The sequence below is a fragment of the Python bivittatus genome, unplaced genomic scaffold (genome assembly GCF_059951505.1).
Source record: "Python bivittatus isolate LINGU-HERP-01145 unplaced genomic scaffold, Pbiv_v1 ctg000570_np1212, whole genome shotgun sequence".
NCBI classification, from domain to species: Eukaryota; Metazoa; Chordata; class Lepidosauria; order Squamata; family Pythonidae; genus Python; species Python bivittatus.
Genome location: NW_028277097.1, coordinates 10,827,421 through 10,840,219, shown reverse-complemented (window position 1 = coordinate 10,840,219; position 12,799 = coordinate 10,827,421).

Sequence of the window (12,799 nt, the reverse complement as noted above, 5' to 3'; positions counted from 1 at the left end):
AAACCAAGAAAACAACATGCGACTGAAGAAGAAAAACAGCCACCCACCAACAAAGTATTTCTGCCCTACATCAAAGGGGTCACAGACCGCATGGGAAAATTGATAGAAAAACACAATTTCCAAACAATCTTCAGCCCCACCAGAAAAATACAAGAAGTGCTAAAATCAGCAAAAGACAAAAGGGATCCCCTCACCGCCGCAGGAGTATACCGCATACCATGCAGCTGCAGGCAAGTATACATCGGGACCACAAAACGCAGCATCCAGACCAGGATAAAAGAACATGAAAGACACTGCAGACTACAGCAACCAGAAAAATCTGCAGTAGCTGAACATGCTCTCAAGCACACTGGACACAAAATCCTATTTGAAAACACAGAGATACTGGACAACACCAACAGCCACTATACCAGGCTATACCGGGAAGCCATTGAGATTCACAAACACCAGCACAGCTTCAATAAAAAAGAGGAGAGTCTAAAAATCAACAAAACCTGGCTACCAATCCTGAAAAATACAGCCTGCAAAAGGTCAACGAACTCAGCTCAACCACCAGGACGTGTGAGCAGCTCACACAATGAACATACTAATCACCCCCAGCAGCCACTTGTTAACAACTCAATAGAAGAAAAAACCCTGCCTAATCCCCAGGAAGATACACACGTATTCTGACACAAAAACAAGCAGCCACTCGTTAACCCAAACCCCACACCCCCACCCTAACCCCCCACCACACACCCCCAATCCCCCCCCCCTCAGATCTCTATAAATACCCACAAAAGGGTCACCTCATCCTGGGCACAGAGAGAACTGCTCCTGTCTGTGCTCCTGCTTTCTGAAGATGCCGGTCGCAGATGCTGGCGAAACGTTAGGAAACAAAACTTCCAGAACATGGCCACACAGCCCGGAAGACCCACACCAGCCACAATGATGACATTGACCTATACGTAGAGGGCTTTTGCACAGGTACATAATTACAGGTAAACAAACTATTTTTTGGCTTGTTTTTTATGCATAATATTAACCATCATAGATGAGATCATAAATCCTGCTGAGCCAAAAAATAATTAAAAATGTAATTTAGTGCAATGGAAGAACCTAGTTTAATGACGACATCATTAACTAAGGAAAGAAAGGAAGGAAAAGTTCTGCTCACTCTACTTTTAGAAAATCTACAATATTGACCTAAGAATTCATTCCCATGGCAATATATCACCTGATGTTGCCTAACAAATAATGCCTGGCCAGATCTAACTAAAACATTTGATCACTTTAGTAGTTCTTCTCTTATGTAGATAGTGTTTTTCCCTTCCTAAATTCATAAACTGGATAGAAACTTGAGATCACCTCTTCTAACTCTATATTTTGTAACATGACTTTTCTCTAAGTTATCTCAAACTGTATTTATTATATTGTTTTCAGAGGGCTATCTATTTAGTCCACTATAGCAAAAATAAAAATAATAGTCATCCCAACACCAACAATAAATAAACAAAGGATCTCAAAAGACCAGCAACTTTTTTTATATATCAGGTCTCATGGACAATAGTTTTGTTCAGCAGTCCCAAAAGCTGATGCTGTGATGAACTGGTCTGCTGTATAAATGGAACAGGGTATTGCCAGGGAGCTTGAGTGGTAGATCAAAGTTTAGGCTGCATTAATCTGTTCTGTTAATCCATTCTTCACAACTTTAACACTTGCCAGATAAAACTCATAGCAAAGTTTAAAGGCTTGGCCTTGAATACATTTAAGATGGTCTTGAATATGTATTAGAAATAGTGTATTTTGCAACACATAATTAGTAGCTGAGCATTAGAGTCACATTGAGTTGGGCTACCTTATAAATTTAGTAAATAAAGAAAATTAATTCCACAAAATGGGGAAAAGTTACCCAAGTTCCTTGTTTTGTAAGTAAATCGATTTCTGCTTTTCATACAAAATCTTAGAGTTGGAAGGAGCCTTATCTAGCTCAACCCTGTGCTCAGAGCATAATGTCATAATCTATTGCCATTATTTATATTTAGGGCAATAGAATGTAGAACTACAAATATTAATTTTCTTCATTCACCAACATATCTGTTCTGAAATCCAGTGGGGAGGGATTACTGGACATAGTAACTGATCAGAGGACAAAGAGCTGTGTGGGGTGGGGGGAAAGAGAAACCATGAGAATGTCATTTCCTAAATTTCCAATGTCAAATTAATTCTACACATTAATTTTTGCTGAGACAAATGCCTTTCAAGGTCAAGAATTCCTAATTTGCACTGATGTATACATGTATATACGTATAGAATTTGGGACTGTAAATCTAATTCCCCAAAGGAAAAGCATTCACTACAATATTTCCTTTCTATTCCTTTATTCCATGCCTGTAATTATACTTTTTGTAGTTCTAAACTGATCCTGAACTGGGAAGAGATAAATTCAGTTCAAATCCATATTCTCATCCTTAAAACTCAATAGGTATTGAGGTTAATAGGAGAGTTTGTCTTCAGGTGCCAGGAACAAACAATGAGATAACAATAGTTTTCTGGCTTCTCTATAATGCATTTAGCAAGCCATGGTTGTAAACAATATACTGGTTTGGAGGCTGGTACTCACAAGCAATCGATAAACTGAATAGGACCAAATTTGTGGAGTCCTTGGTACTCTCTGAGCTTGGTTGTTCACTTGCAGACATTTCATTAACCAACTAGGTAACATCATCAGTGCTAGTGAGTGTGGGGTTTGCTCCCTGTTTATGTACAGTAGCTTGCCCTGCCAGTGTTGGTGGGGTGTGGTTTTCTCCTTGGTAGTTCCTTGATTAGGGTATTGTTTTTTGCTTGATTGTTTGTCTGCTTGATTGTTTGTGCCCTTGGTAGTTCCTTGGTTATTGTTTTCTGCTTGATTGTTTGTCTGGTGTTAATCCCTGCTTATCTGGATGTAGGTTGTTAGAATGTATTCTGGTCTTTTTGTTTCCTTCTTAGCTTTCTGGTCTCTTTTGAATGGTGTGTAAATGTAGTTTATCTCTATGTGTCTGTTGATAGCTGATGTGTCTGAGTGCCAAGCTTCCAGGAATTCCCTAGTATTTCTGGATTTAGCTTAGTCTAGGATGCTCAGAGTTTCCCAGTTGAAACTATGGTTGAGTCCGTCCATGTGTTGTGAGATTAAGGAGATTTCATTGTGTCTTCTGACTACTAGTTTGTGTTCATGAATGCACTCTGCTAGTCTTCTGCCTGTCCTATATAGTGGCTGTTACAGCCCTAACAGAATATGTTGTAGATGACTCCTGCTTTTTTCTTCTTGAGCTACTGGGACTTTTGGTTTACTTAAGATGTTTAGGAGGGCTTTAGTTGGTTTGTGTGCTACGGTGATGCTGTGTGGTTGTAATAGCCTGTTGGTTGTTTCTAAGATGTTTCTGATGTATGGCAGTGTTATCCTTTCCATAGCTTATGTTGTAGTAGGTTGAGTGGTCAGGCACTTTTTGATAAAGTTGCATGGGTATCCATTTTGTTGGAAGATGTTGTATAGGCAATCTGCTTTCTTTTTCTGGTGTTCTGGGTGGCTGCAGTGCATTTGTGCTCATCTGAATAATGTTCTTACACAGCTCCTTTTGTGGGAGGTTGGGTTGTTACTTTGGTAATGGAGCACTTGGTTAGCATAGGTAGTTTTTCAATAGACTTGGGTTTCTAATTTGCTGTCATTTCCTCTGCTGATGAGAATATTCAGGAAGGGTAGTGTGTTGCTGTTTTTTTCTTGCCTTGTGAATTTTATTCCTTTGAAGGTGTTGTTGATTGTTTCATGTGTCTTCTCTAGTTGTTCCTTTTTTATTATGACAACAGTGTTGTCTATGTACCAGATCCATACTTTTGGTTGTATGTGTGGTGCTATAGTTTCCAGATGCTGCATTACAGTCTCTGGTGATCCCGTGGGTGTTCCTCTGGTTTGTTGGTATATTTGTCCATCAAACTGAAAGTAGGCAGTGAGGCAGAGATTGATTACGCTCTTCTGTTCAATTTGCTTGCTGTGAAAAGGTGTCCCAAGCAGAAACATTCTTTTTTTCCCCTTGCCAGTCCTCATTCAGACTGATGAAAATTTGCTTTAGAAATTCTTTCTTAGAAGAAACAGATTTCAGAGAAATCCTTGTGGAAGAAGCGACATAGGAAGTGTCCTGTTCCTGCACTTGCTTAGTTGCGAGGTGACCAATACTTTCAAATGTCCTTTCCTGATGATGTTACTGCACCAATGATATTATCTACTTGGCTAATGAAACATCTGCAATTAAACAACCAAGCTCAGAGAGCACCAAGGACAACCCTGAGCTACAGATAATCTCTTCTATTGGGACCAACTTTGTTGAAATGACATCAAAACAAATCAGAGTAGGTAAAATTATAGTTAAGCAGATAAATCAAATTAATTCAAGTAGATTGGAAAAGCCAATCAAATTGAAGAAAACCAAAGTATGGCAACTCTGATTAAGGTAGATCAGTTTATATTGGCCAGTCATGGTACACCTGGCAACTGTTCAGGACCCTGGACAGCTACTAAATGAGCTATAGAAAGCCGCTCCAGTAGAAAACTAATCTAACCATAATAAACTTCCCAGGGCTTTATATTCATGGGATTCTGTTCTTCACTCCGTATCCTCACTTTATCCCAGAAAAAGTGTCTGAAATTCTTAAAGGACCCATTACTGATTTTGTAGCCGCATGAACCTCTGTTGCTATGCCGCAGGGAATTATGTGCAGAATCTGAGGGTGATGGGAACTATGTTCTCAGTTTAGATGCCAAGGATTGCCATCTGAATGGGATGGCCTGTTGACCACCTGTTGGTTAGATTGGTCTTGTCCAGAAGGGCTCCTCTTATATTCTTATCAGATATGTCTCCCGGAATTTCTGTGATTTGCTCCATTTGTAGGTCAAAAGAAACAGTGCTAAGTGAGAAAGAAAATGAAGACTATTGAAGGGCAGAAATCAAAAGATATTCCCACAAGATCATGTAAAGGCTATCAGGTTTTTTAAAATATACCATTTTCCTTTGTGACATATTGAAGGTGTTTACAAAATACAGTTAATCTTGTTATGAATTAATCAACGTTCTAAATTGCACAATACATTGAACCATAAACTAATTGCACTGCATTCATGCAGCATATCAAACCACCCACTCGCACACACCTCTAACCTATATTCAGTGTAAACAAGTTTAGCATGCTTGGTCTTTCACTGACTTGGTTAAGCATGTTGTATGAATCTAGTAACTTTGTTACCTTACGGTCAACTTATCTGTGTTTTGAAAGGTATAGCATCTGCTTTTCCTACCCGTAATGAGTCTACCTGAAGAGTAAAAGTGTTAATCTATACCCTGATCCATGGAGATATGTGTACCATTAATCTTTTTGGAGGACATTTACTCATGTTGAGTTCAACTTCTCCAGAGGCCTCATTCTGCCAGTTTTAAAACTACTGGCACAGTGTCTGCTGGGAATCTGATACGCCAGGCATATTTAGTTTTGAAAAAGGTATTTCTTATAATTTTCTGACCTTTTCATTCTGTTAATATTACTTCCCTCTGAGCACTCAAATGCACACACTTAGATTCCAGACCAATAATGGGGCACTTTCAAAGCTGTTTTGTTAAAAAAAAAAAAAAAACCTTTCACAAATATTGGGATGTGCGAGGAGTGGATTTTACTCTATTTGAATTTCAGATTACTATTAAAAGGTTATCTGTCTCAGCTCCCTTAAGAAAAGAGGAAGAGAAGCATCAGAAGAAAAAAAAAGAACAAGAATCTGTTGTTGCAAACTTTATATGCCAATCAAACTCAGTACTTCCATTTTTCAATCACATCACCAGATGCAAGTGGTGTGAGCAGACAGAACATGAGTGGTTTAATCTCTTCCCTTAATGGTTAACCTCTCTCTTGGACAGAAACCAAGATTTTTGGTCACAGTATAGAACAGTGATGGTGATCCTATGACACGCATGTCAAAGATGACATGCCACAACATTTTGGGTGACACGCCAGCATTCACCAATATCTGACAACAACTATTCTCCCTGTTTGAGTTACCAAAGAAACGGAGTTTGTTTTATTCATATTTCATTTTTGAAATTATTTGATGTTTCTTTATATAATACATAGCACCACGCATGATTGGACTATATATATATTTTTTAAATAAATGAATATGTAAAGAATCATTTATCTTTTGCTGGGAGGGTGACACACCAGCAGAGTCAAGTTAGGCATTTTCTGAATTTTTGACACACCAAGCTAAAAAGTTTCGCCATCATTGGTATAGAAGGATTCACACATCGTATAATCCCATACTCCAGTCTGTTTGGTGTTGGCTTATTGTGCTGTAGAAACCCAGCTACTATTACACGCTTTGTGCAATGTCTGAACTGGGGCTGCATGTATGGGAAGTGGTTCATCAATGCAGGAGTGTTCGTGTCATACTTAACTATTGTTTTGCTAACAAACACTGGCTAAATTCATATAACTTACTTAACCAATTAGTTAAGGGTCAACAGCATTGCACGAAACTGCTAATCCAGGCAGAACTGGGATACAAGAGGAGGCAGTTTTAACTATAAACTGTACCAGGGCAATTGTGAGGCAAATTGTTATCTCCCAGATCAGGCAACTGAAAACCCAAGTCAACTATTAGGCAGTGGCTAAGCCTTGCCTAGTTCTCCAGTGAATTGAGATGGAGGTGTAGCCCAGGTGAAAATGCAAGGCTCGCCATTACCATCAAGCCCATCAGAACAGAACACACGTCCTCAACACCGATTGGCTGCAGCACCCAGGCTAACCCACTGCTGCTTGGCTGACCAGTAAGGAAGACGACATTGATGTGATAAAAGTTTGCCGGTGGTCTCCTGACACAAGGATTCATGGGGTACCAGGCAGGACTGAAGGAAATAAGTGGGAACTCTATATTCCCCAAAATGATAACCCTTGACCTGGTCAGCATGATGGCGTGCTGTCAGATCAAAAAGGAAGAAGCTAGAGACTGAGTCAGCCATGTTTGTTAACCCAGTCATCGTCATCATCTTCTTCATCATCATCATCTGGCATAAAGTGAGTGTTGACTTTTAGCAAACCCAGCCACTACCAATAAATCATTCTAACTTTCAATTCTCCTTTTTCCCTGCTCCCTGCCCAACAACAGTTGTGGGTATGAATAATATTCCTTTCTTTGTAAACATCCTTTCTCTGGATGATGCTCCATGCACCTCATGAAATGATATGTGAAGGCACTGATTATCATGCTTTCATTAGTCATTATGGTAATTGTGGTTTTTCACAAAATTCAACAAGTCCACACCCAGACCAACTTAACAATCTAAAATTTGCCACTTTGCTGAGACATAAATCCCACTGTCCAAGGCAGAGAAATTCCCAGAGAAATGTGTCTGCCATCTCAGGGGAAAAGTTTATAAAGGACCAGGCAGTGGAATTGTTCTGACCTAATTTCCTAATTTCTTTATGTTCTTTTGTTGCTATTTTCCTTATATACTTATAAAAGATTTTGAGTAATAACACACTATACTAACTTGAATTTAGTAGCCATAAATGTGTTTCCTTAATGTAATTTTGCAGAAGCTTTCACCCAGTTTGCCACCATTATATCTCCCAGCCTGCTTATTCTGTATTTACCGACTTCAGTATTGTTCGGCTGATAAAGATGCACTTAACATATTAGCCACAGATTTGTGCTCAAAATTCTGCTGAATTACTTGTAATTCAGACAGGCCATATTAGTATTTGAGGTCAATGAGGAAATGTAATTTTTCTTTTATGTTACTGCTACTTTCTTCCAAGTTAAAATGCAGAGGAGAAACTTGAAAAGATAATACCTCCATAATTGGAAGACAGATTGTCACTTAATGCATGGTTTGCCCTCTTTGCATATATCCCACTGGTCTTTTGAGGAATTACTGGTATCCTTGTTTGCATGCAAATAAGGCTATCTTACCCAATAATTTCCAGAGGACATTTTCCATAACTATAAAAGTCTGTATTTTTTTCAAACTTGTTTTGAGAGATTCTTGCAGACTTAGTGGAGGCTGCAAAGCACCAACACATATCACACATTCCTGGCATGGTTGGGGAGAGTTACAGAATTAGGGACTGAGCTACGTCTTCAGTACACTGAGGGGGAAGCCATGTCACTATCTCAGCATACAGCTTTTTCTAGAGCAAGATCTGCAGAAAAACAGGGCTGCCACTTTCCAAATAACCAACTCTACCTATCCATGGTAGCCATTTAATGAGGCATGATCTCCAAATGCCAAACTCTCTAATGGGGCCAAAAGGTTGCTTGTTCCTTTCCCAGGAGAAGGAATGTTCAGCTGGAAAGCAGGAGCCCTCCTATTTAGCAGATGAGGAGAGGAGTACATTATTACTGTATTCAGACCATGTGCATTAATTACATTATACATAAATCAAAAGACAACTTGGGCCTGTCCTTAAGCCACCAAACTTAAAACAACACATAAGGGAAAGGAGGGGAAGCAAGAAGGACGAGCAAGAGGGAAAGTGATATTGCTAAGTTCTTTGCTGGCAGGATTAACAGAAGCATCACAAGATAGTTGCAAATTAAAATGACCACTCCCATGATTTATAAAAATGTCTATATTGTTTTAGGGAAAGAAAAAAAACAAAGACATAAGAGAACATTCCATTTGATGTCCATCTTGCCCAGCAACTTCTCCAGGTAATACTTTTTTAACAGCAAAATGTAGCTCATATACTATGTACATAGCATCTGCAAAGAATACTGAAATGAAGGATCGGCAATTCAGAAGAGATAGTAAAAACAAGATAAAACATTGTGACAGTAAATAGACCCAGTGGAAACATTACTGTAAATACTAAATAAAACCAGGAACATATTAAGCCCCAAGTCAATATTCTAGCATTAATCCTGTTATGGTTATCAAATGCCTAAACATGGACATAAAAACCTAAGAAGAGCCCTGCTAGATCAAACCAGTCACACCGTGGTCACCCAGATGCATTCAATAACTTTAAAAAGCAAATCTGAAGTCAAAAGCCATCTAGGTTCATATGTCAAACCATAATGCTATTTGTTTGGTTTTGATTTAGCAGAGTTGGGTGAACCAAGCCATTATGATTTGTAAAATCATAGTGTTATATATGAACCAGGCCAATGAAGCTGGACCTAGAAGCCACGACAAACCAGCATAATGTGAGAACCCAATTATTTACTCCTCTCATCTCTTAGGACTATGGGTTCACCATCACATCCTGTTAACTGTGGCACAAAGACATCTCACTAATTCTTTTCAGAGGACGTGTCCTTATGGTGCAGCCTTTGTCTCATCTCCAACCCACTGGGAAGACAGCCTACATTCATCTTTAGTTGTCCCAAATTATGATTTTTGCCCCCATATTTTACTCATCATCTGCAGATCTCAAATGCTTTCAATATTGCATTCACTGTATACTTGCACATCTGGAGCTCACAGAGAACATCTTCAGCCAATCATTGCTCAGTGTAAGCTAGCCAATAGCTGAGGGCAGAAAATGCCAGCCAATCAGTGCTCACTCTTTCTATTCCCAATGCTGAAGGTACCATCCAAGGGCTTCCAGCCTTCTGTGAATTAATAAACAGACTTTCTCTCACACTTTTTTAAAAGAAGAAAATCAATATCTAGTGGCTTCCTTGCCCCAAACCCCCAAAGATAGTCCCTGCATTTCATCACAATCTGCTAGGGGACAGTTGCAACAAAAGGTAGTTTCTTGAAATTATCATCAAACGCACTGGGAAATTCAAAAGCCTTCTGTTCACCATGATGCCAGATCAGTGATGCAGAAAATGTTGGGAAAGCAACTTTTTAGTAAGTCCTGTAAAATGTGTTAGCCAAGCAAATCATGAAAATGGTATATGGTGACCGTCCCTGTGACTGCAACATGCCAACAAAATTACATTTCAGGGCTCCTAGATGGGCTGAAGGAATCATGTTAGCTAAGACCTGGAAGGCAGGTAGTGACAGACAGACTCACCAATGGGAAAACAAACACTCATAAATATTGGATAAACACATTGGAACGGGAGTTTCATTTAACTCTGAAGTAAAAGAAACAAAATGCAAATAGGTTTTCTAGGGGTGGTGAGGAGTCAGAAGTTCTGAAAATTCACTTCTCCACCTTCTGGCTAAGATCAAGAGTAGATGTTTTGAAAATTTGCACATCAGTATTACTTTGTGGACAATATTATGTGATAAACACTGGGGTGTGCTCCCTAAAAGGTGCCAACAAAATTACATTTCAGGGAAAGTACTAGAAAATATTAGGAAGTATTAGGTGTCTGAAAGTATTAGATATGAGATGTGTTAGTTAGAAATCCTACCTCCTGAAGCAATGAGCTTTGGCTTTAAAACACGCAGGCCTATTTCATATTTCATTTTAAGTAATGAACAACCTCCTACTGGTATCGAAGAGATTTCTTCCCAATGGAAAGAAGATTTTTAGAGGAGCACTTTTCATCAGGATTACAGAAATAAGAGGTTCCACACAGAGGTATTTGCAGAATTGTGTGGTTTTGTCAAAATGACAAAATGAGCATCGCAATATTGTGATGCAAGCTCCAGCATTTACATCATGCGTGCAAAATCATGAATAGCATATACCAAGGGGGTAGGCCTTGCCCCAGGACATCACAGTGCTGTTTTCATCTTTTGTTCCCATGCCCCACCCCACAAACACCCATAAAACCCCATTCCCTGCTTGCTGCAGACCTAAATCATTTCCATCCCATCTGTTCCCTCAGCAGCTGCTGCCACGCACGTTCACTTGGTTGGCGACAGTTGAGGTGGAGCCCAACCGTTAGGGAAAACGAAGCCACTACTTCAGGCAGCTAACCAGGGAGAAAAGCAGACGGGGACCGAACTTCTACCTCTTGCTTTCTCTGCCTGACGGCTGGTGCCACATGCCGCCCAGTGAGCTCATTCTCAGAGTCCTTGTGTCCTAGGAATTAAGTAAAATAATAATAAAAGCTGCACGAAACTTATTATTGTGTGCAATAATTGCAGTAAGCCATATTGGGTGCTGGATCAAAAATACAGAATGCAAGTTTAATAAATAAGAGCCAGTTGGTCTAGTGGTGAAAGCACCAGGCTAGAAAGCAGGAGACGGTGAGTTCTAGTCCCACCTTAGGCAGGAAAGCCGGCTGGGTGACTTTGGGCCAGTTCCTCTCTCTCAGCCCTTCATGGGGTTGTTGCGGTGGGGAAAATAGGAGGAGGAAGGAGGAGGAGGTATGTTCACCACCTTGAGTTGTTTATAAAAAAATAATAAAGGTAGGATAAAAAAAAATCTAAAATAAATAAACACACCTCCACCCACCTACCCACCCACGCCCATACACACACACTCCCCTGAACATTTCTCCTGCTTGAAGCCCAGAAGAAGAAGCTGAGGTTGGAGGATTGTGGCTACCTTAAGTTGCCACGGCTAAGAAGAGTTGGCATCTTCTCTTTAGATTTTGACTTAGACAACTTTATCAGCAGCTACCAAGGCAGCAGAATGGGATGAAAATGAGAAAGACCTCTACCAATGTGCTTTCTGTAATCGTGGACGCTTTTTTCCTTCTCTTTCTCTCTTCACTTTAGCTCCAAAATGTAATAAAGTAGTGTTTATATAGCTTGCCTGATAACCTTTTTTTTTTCAGGTCAGCAGTTGCTGGCTGTTCAAAACCAAGCAGCATTTGGGAAGGCAAACAGCCTGGAGATAAACAGTACTTACGGATAGATGGGCAGCAATAACTCCTCCAAATCTATGAAGACCATGGCGGAGTTAGAACTTCAGGCTCTGTATGTTTACACATATCCAACATTCTTCTCAACTCTCTAGTGCAGTGTTTCTCAACCTTAGCAACTTTAAGATGAGTGGACTTCAACTCCCAGAATTCCCCAGCCAGCCATGCTCGCTGGGGAATTCTGGGAGTTGAAGTCCACTCATCTTAAAATTGCCAAGGTTGAGAAACACTGCTCTAGTGGGTTGTGTGGATCCAAAAAAAGGGAGAAAACCTGCTGATTTAAAGCAGAGACGAGATTTCCATATAGGGATTTCCCCTCAGGAATTGCCTTCCACCCCAGTTCATCCTTGTCCTCCTTCTGGGCTTCCAAACCAACTCAGGGGTAAGCAATGAGGAGGCCAATTTTGGAAAAATATTATTGAGGGAGGGGAACAGTCCAAGAGTGCTGAAAGTGCTTTCTCATGGTGGTGGGGATTGTTCCTGGGAAGGGTGAGTGAAGAACACAGAGTGTATGCCAAGAGCATGTATTTAGATGGATGGGGAACAAGAGGCTTCAGCTGAACCCTGGTAAGACGGAGTGGCTGTGGGCCGGGGGCTCCTCTGTATCCAGGAGTTTACCATCTTTGGTTCTGGATGGGGTTGCACTAGTGCATAATCTGGGGGTCCTCCTGGACTCACGACTCCTGTTCAAAGAGCAGGTGGCAGTTGTGGCCAGGAGGGCCTTTGCTCAACTACGTGTTGTGCACCAGTTACACTCTTTTCTGGAGTCCCTCCAGTCAGTCACTCATGCCCTGGTCATCTCCCGCATAGACTATTGCAATGCGCTCTACATGGGGCTACCCTTGAAAAGTATCCAGAAGCTTCAGCTGGTTCAAAATGCAGCCGCATGGGCAATTTTGGGTGCCCCAAGGATGGCACATGTAACACCTTTGCTGTGTGAGCTGCATTGGATCCCAGTTTGCTTCTGGGTCCAATTCAAGGTGTTGGTTACCTTTAAAGCCCTACATGGCATGGGACTGGGTTACC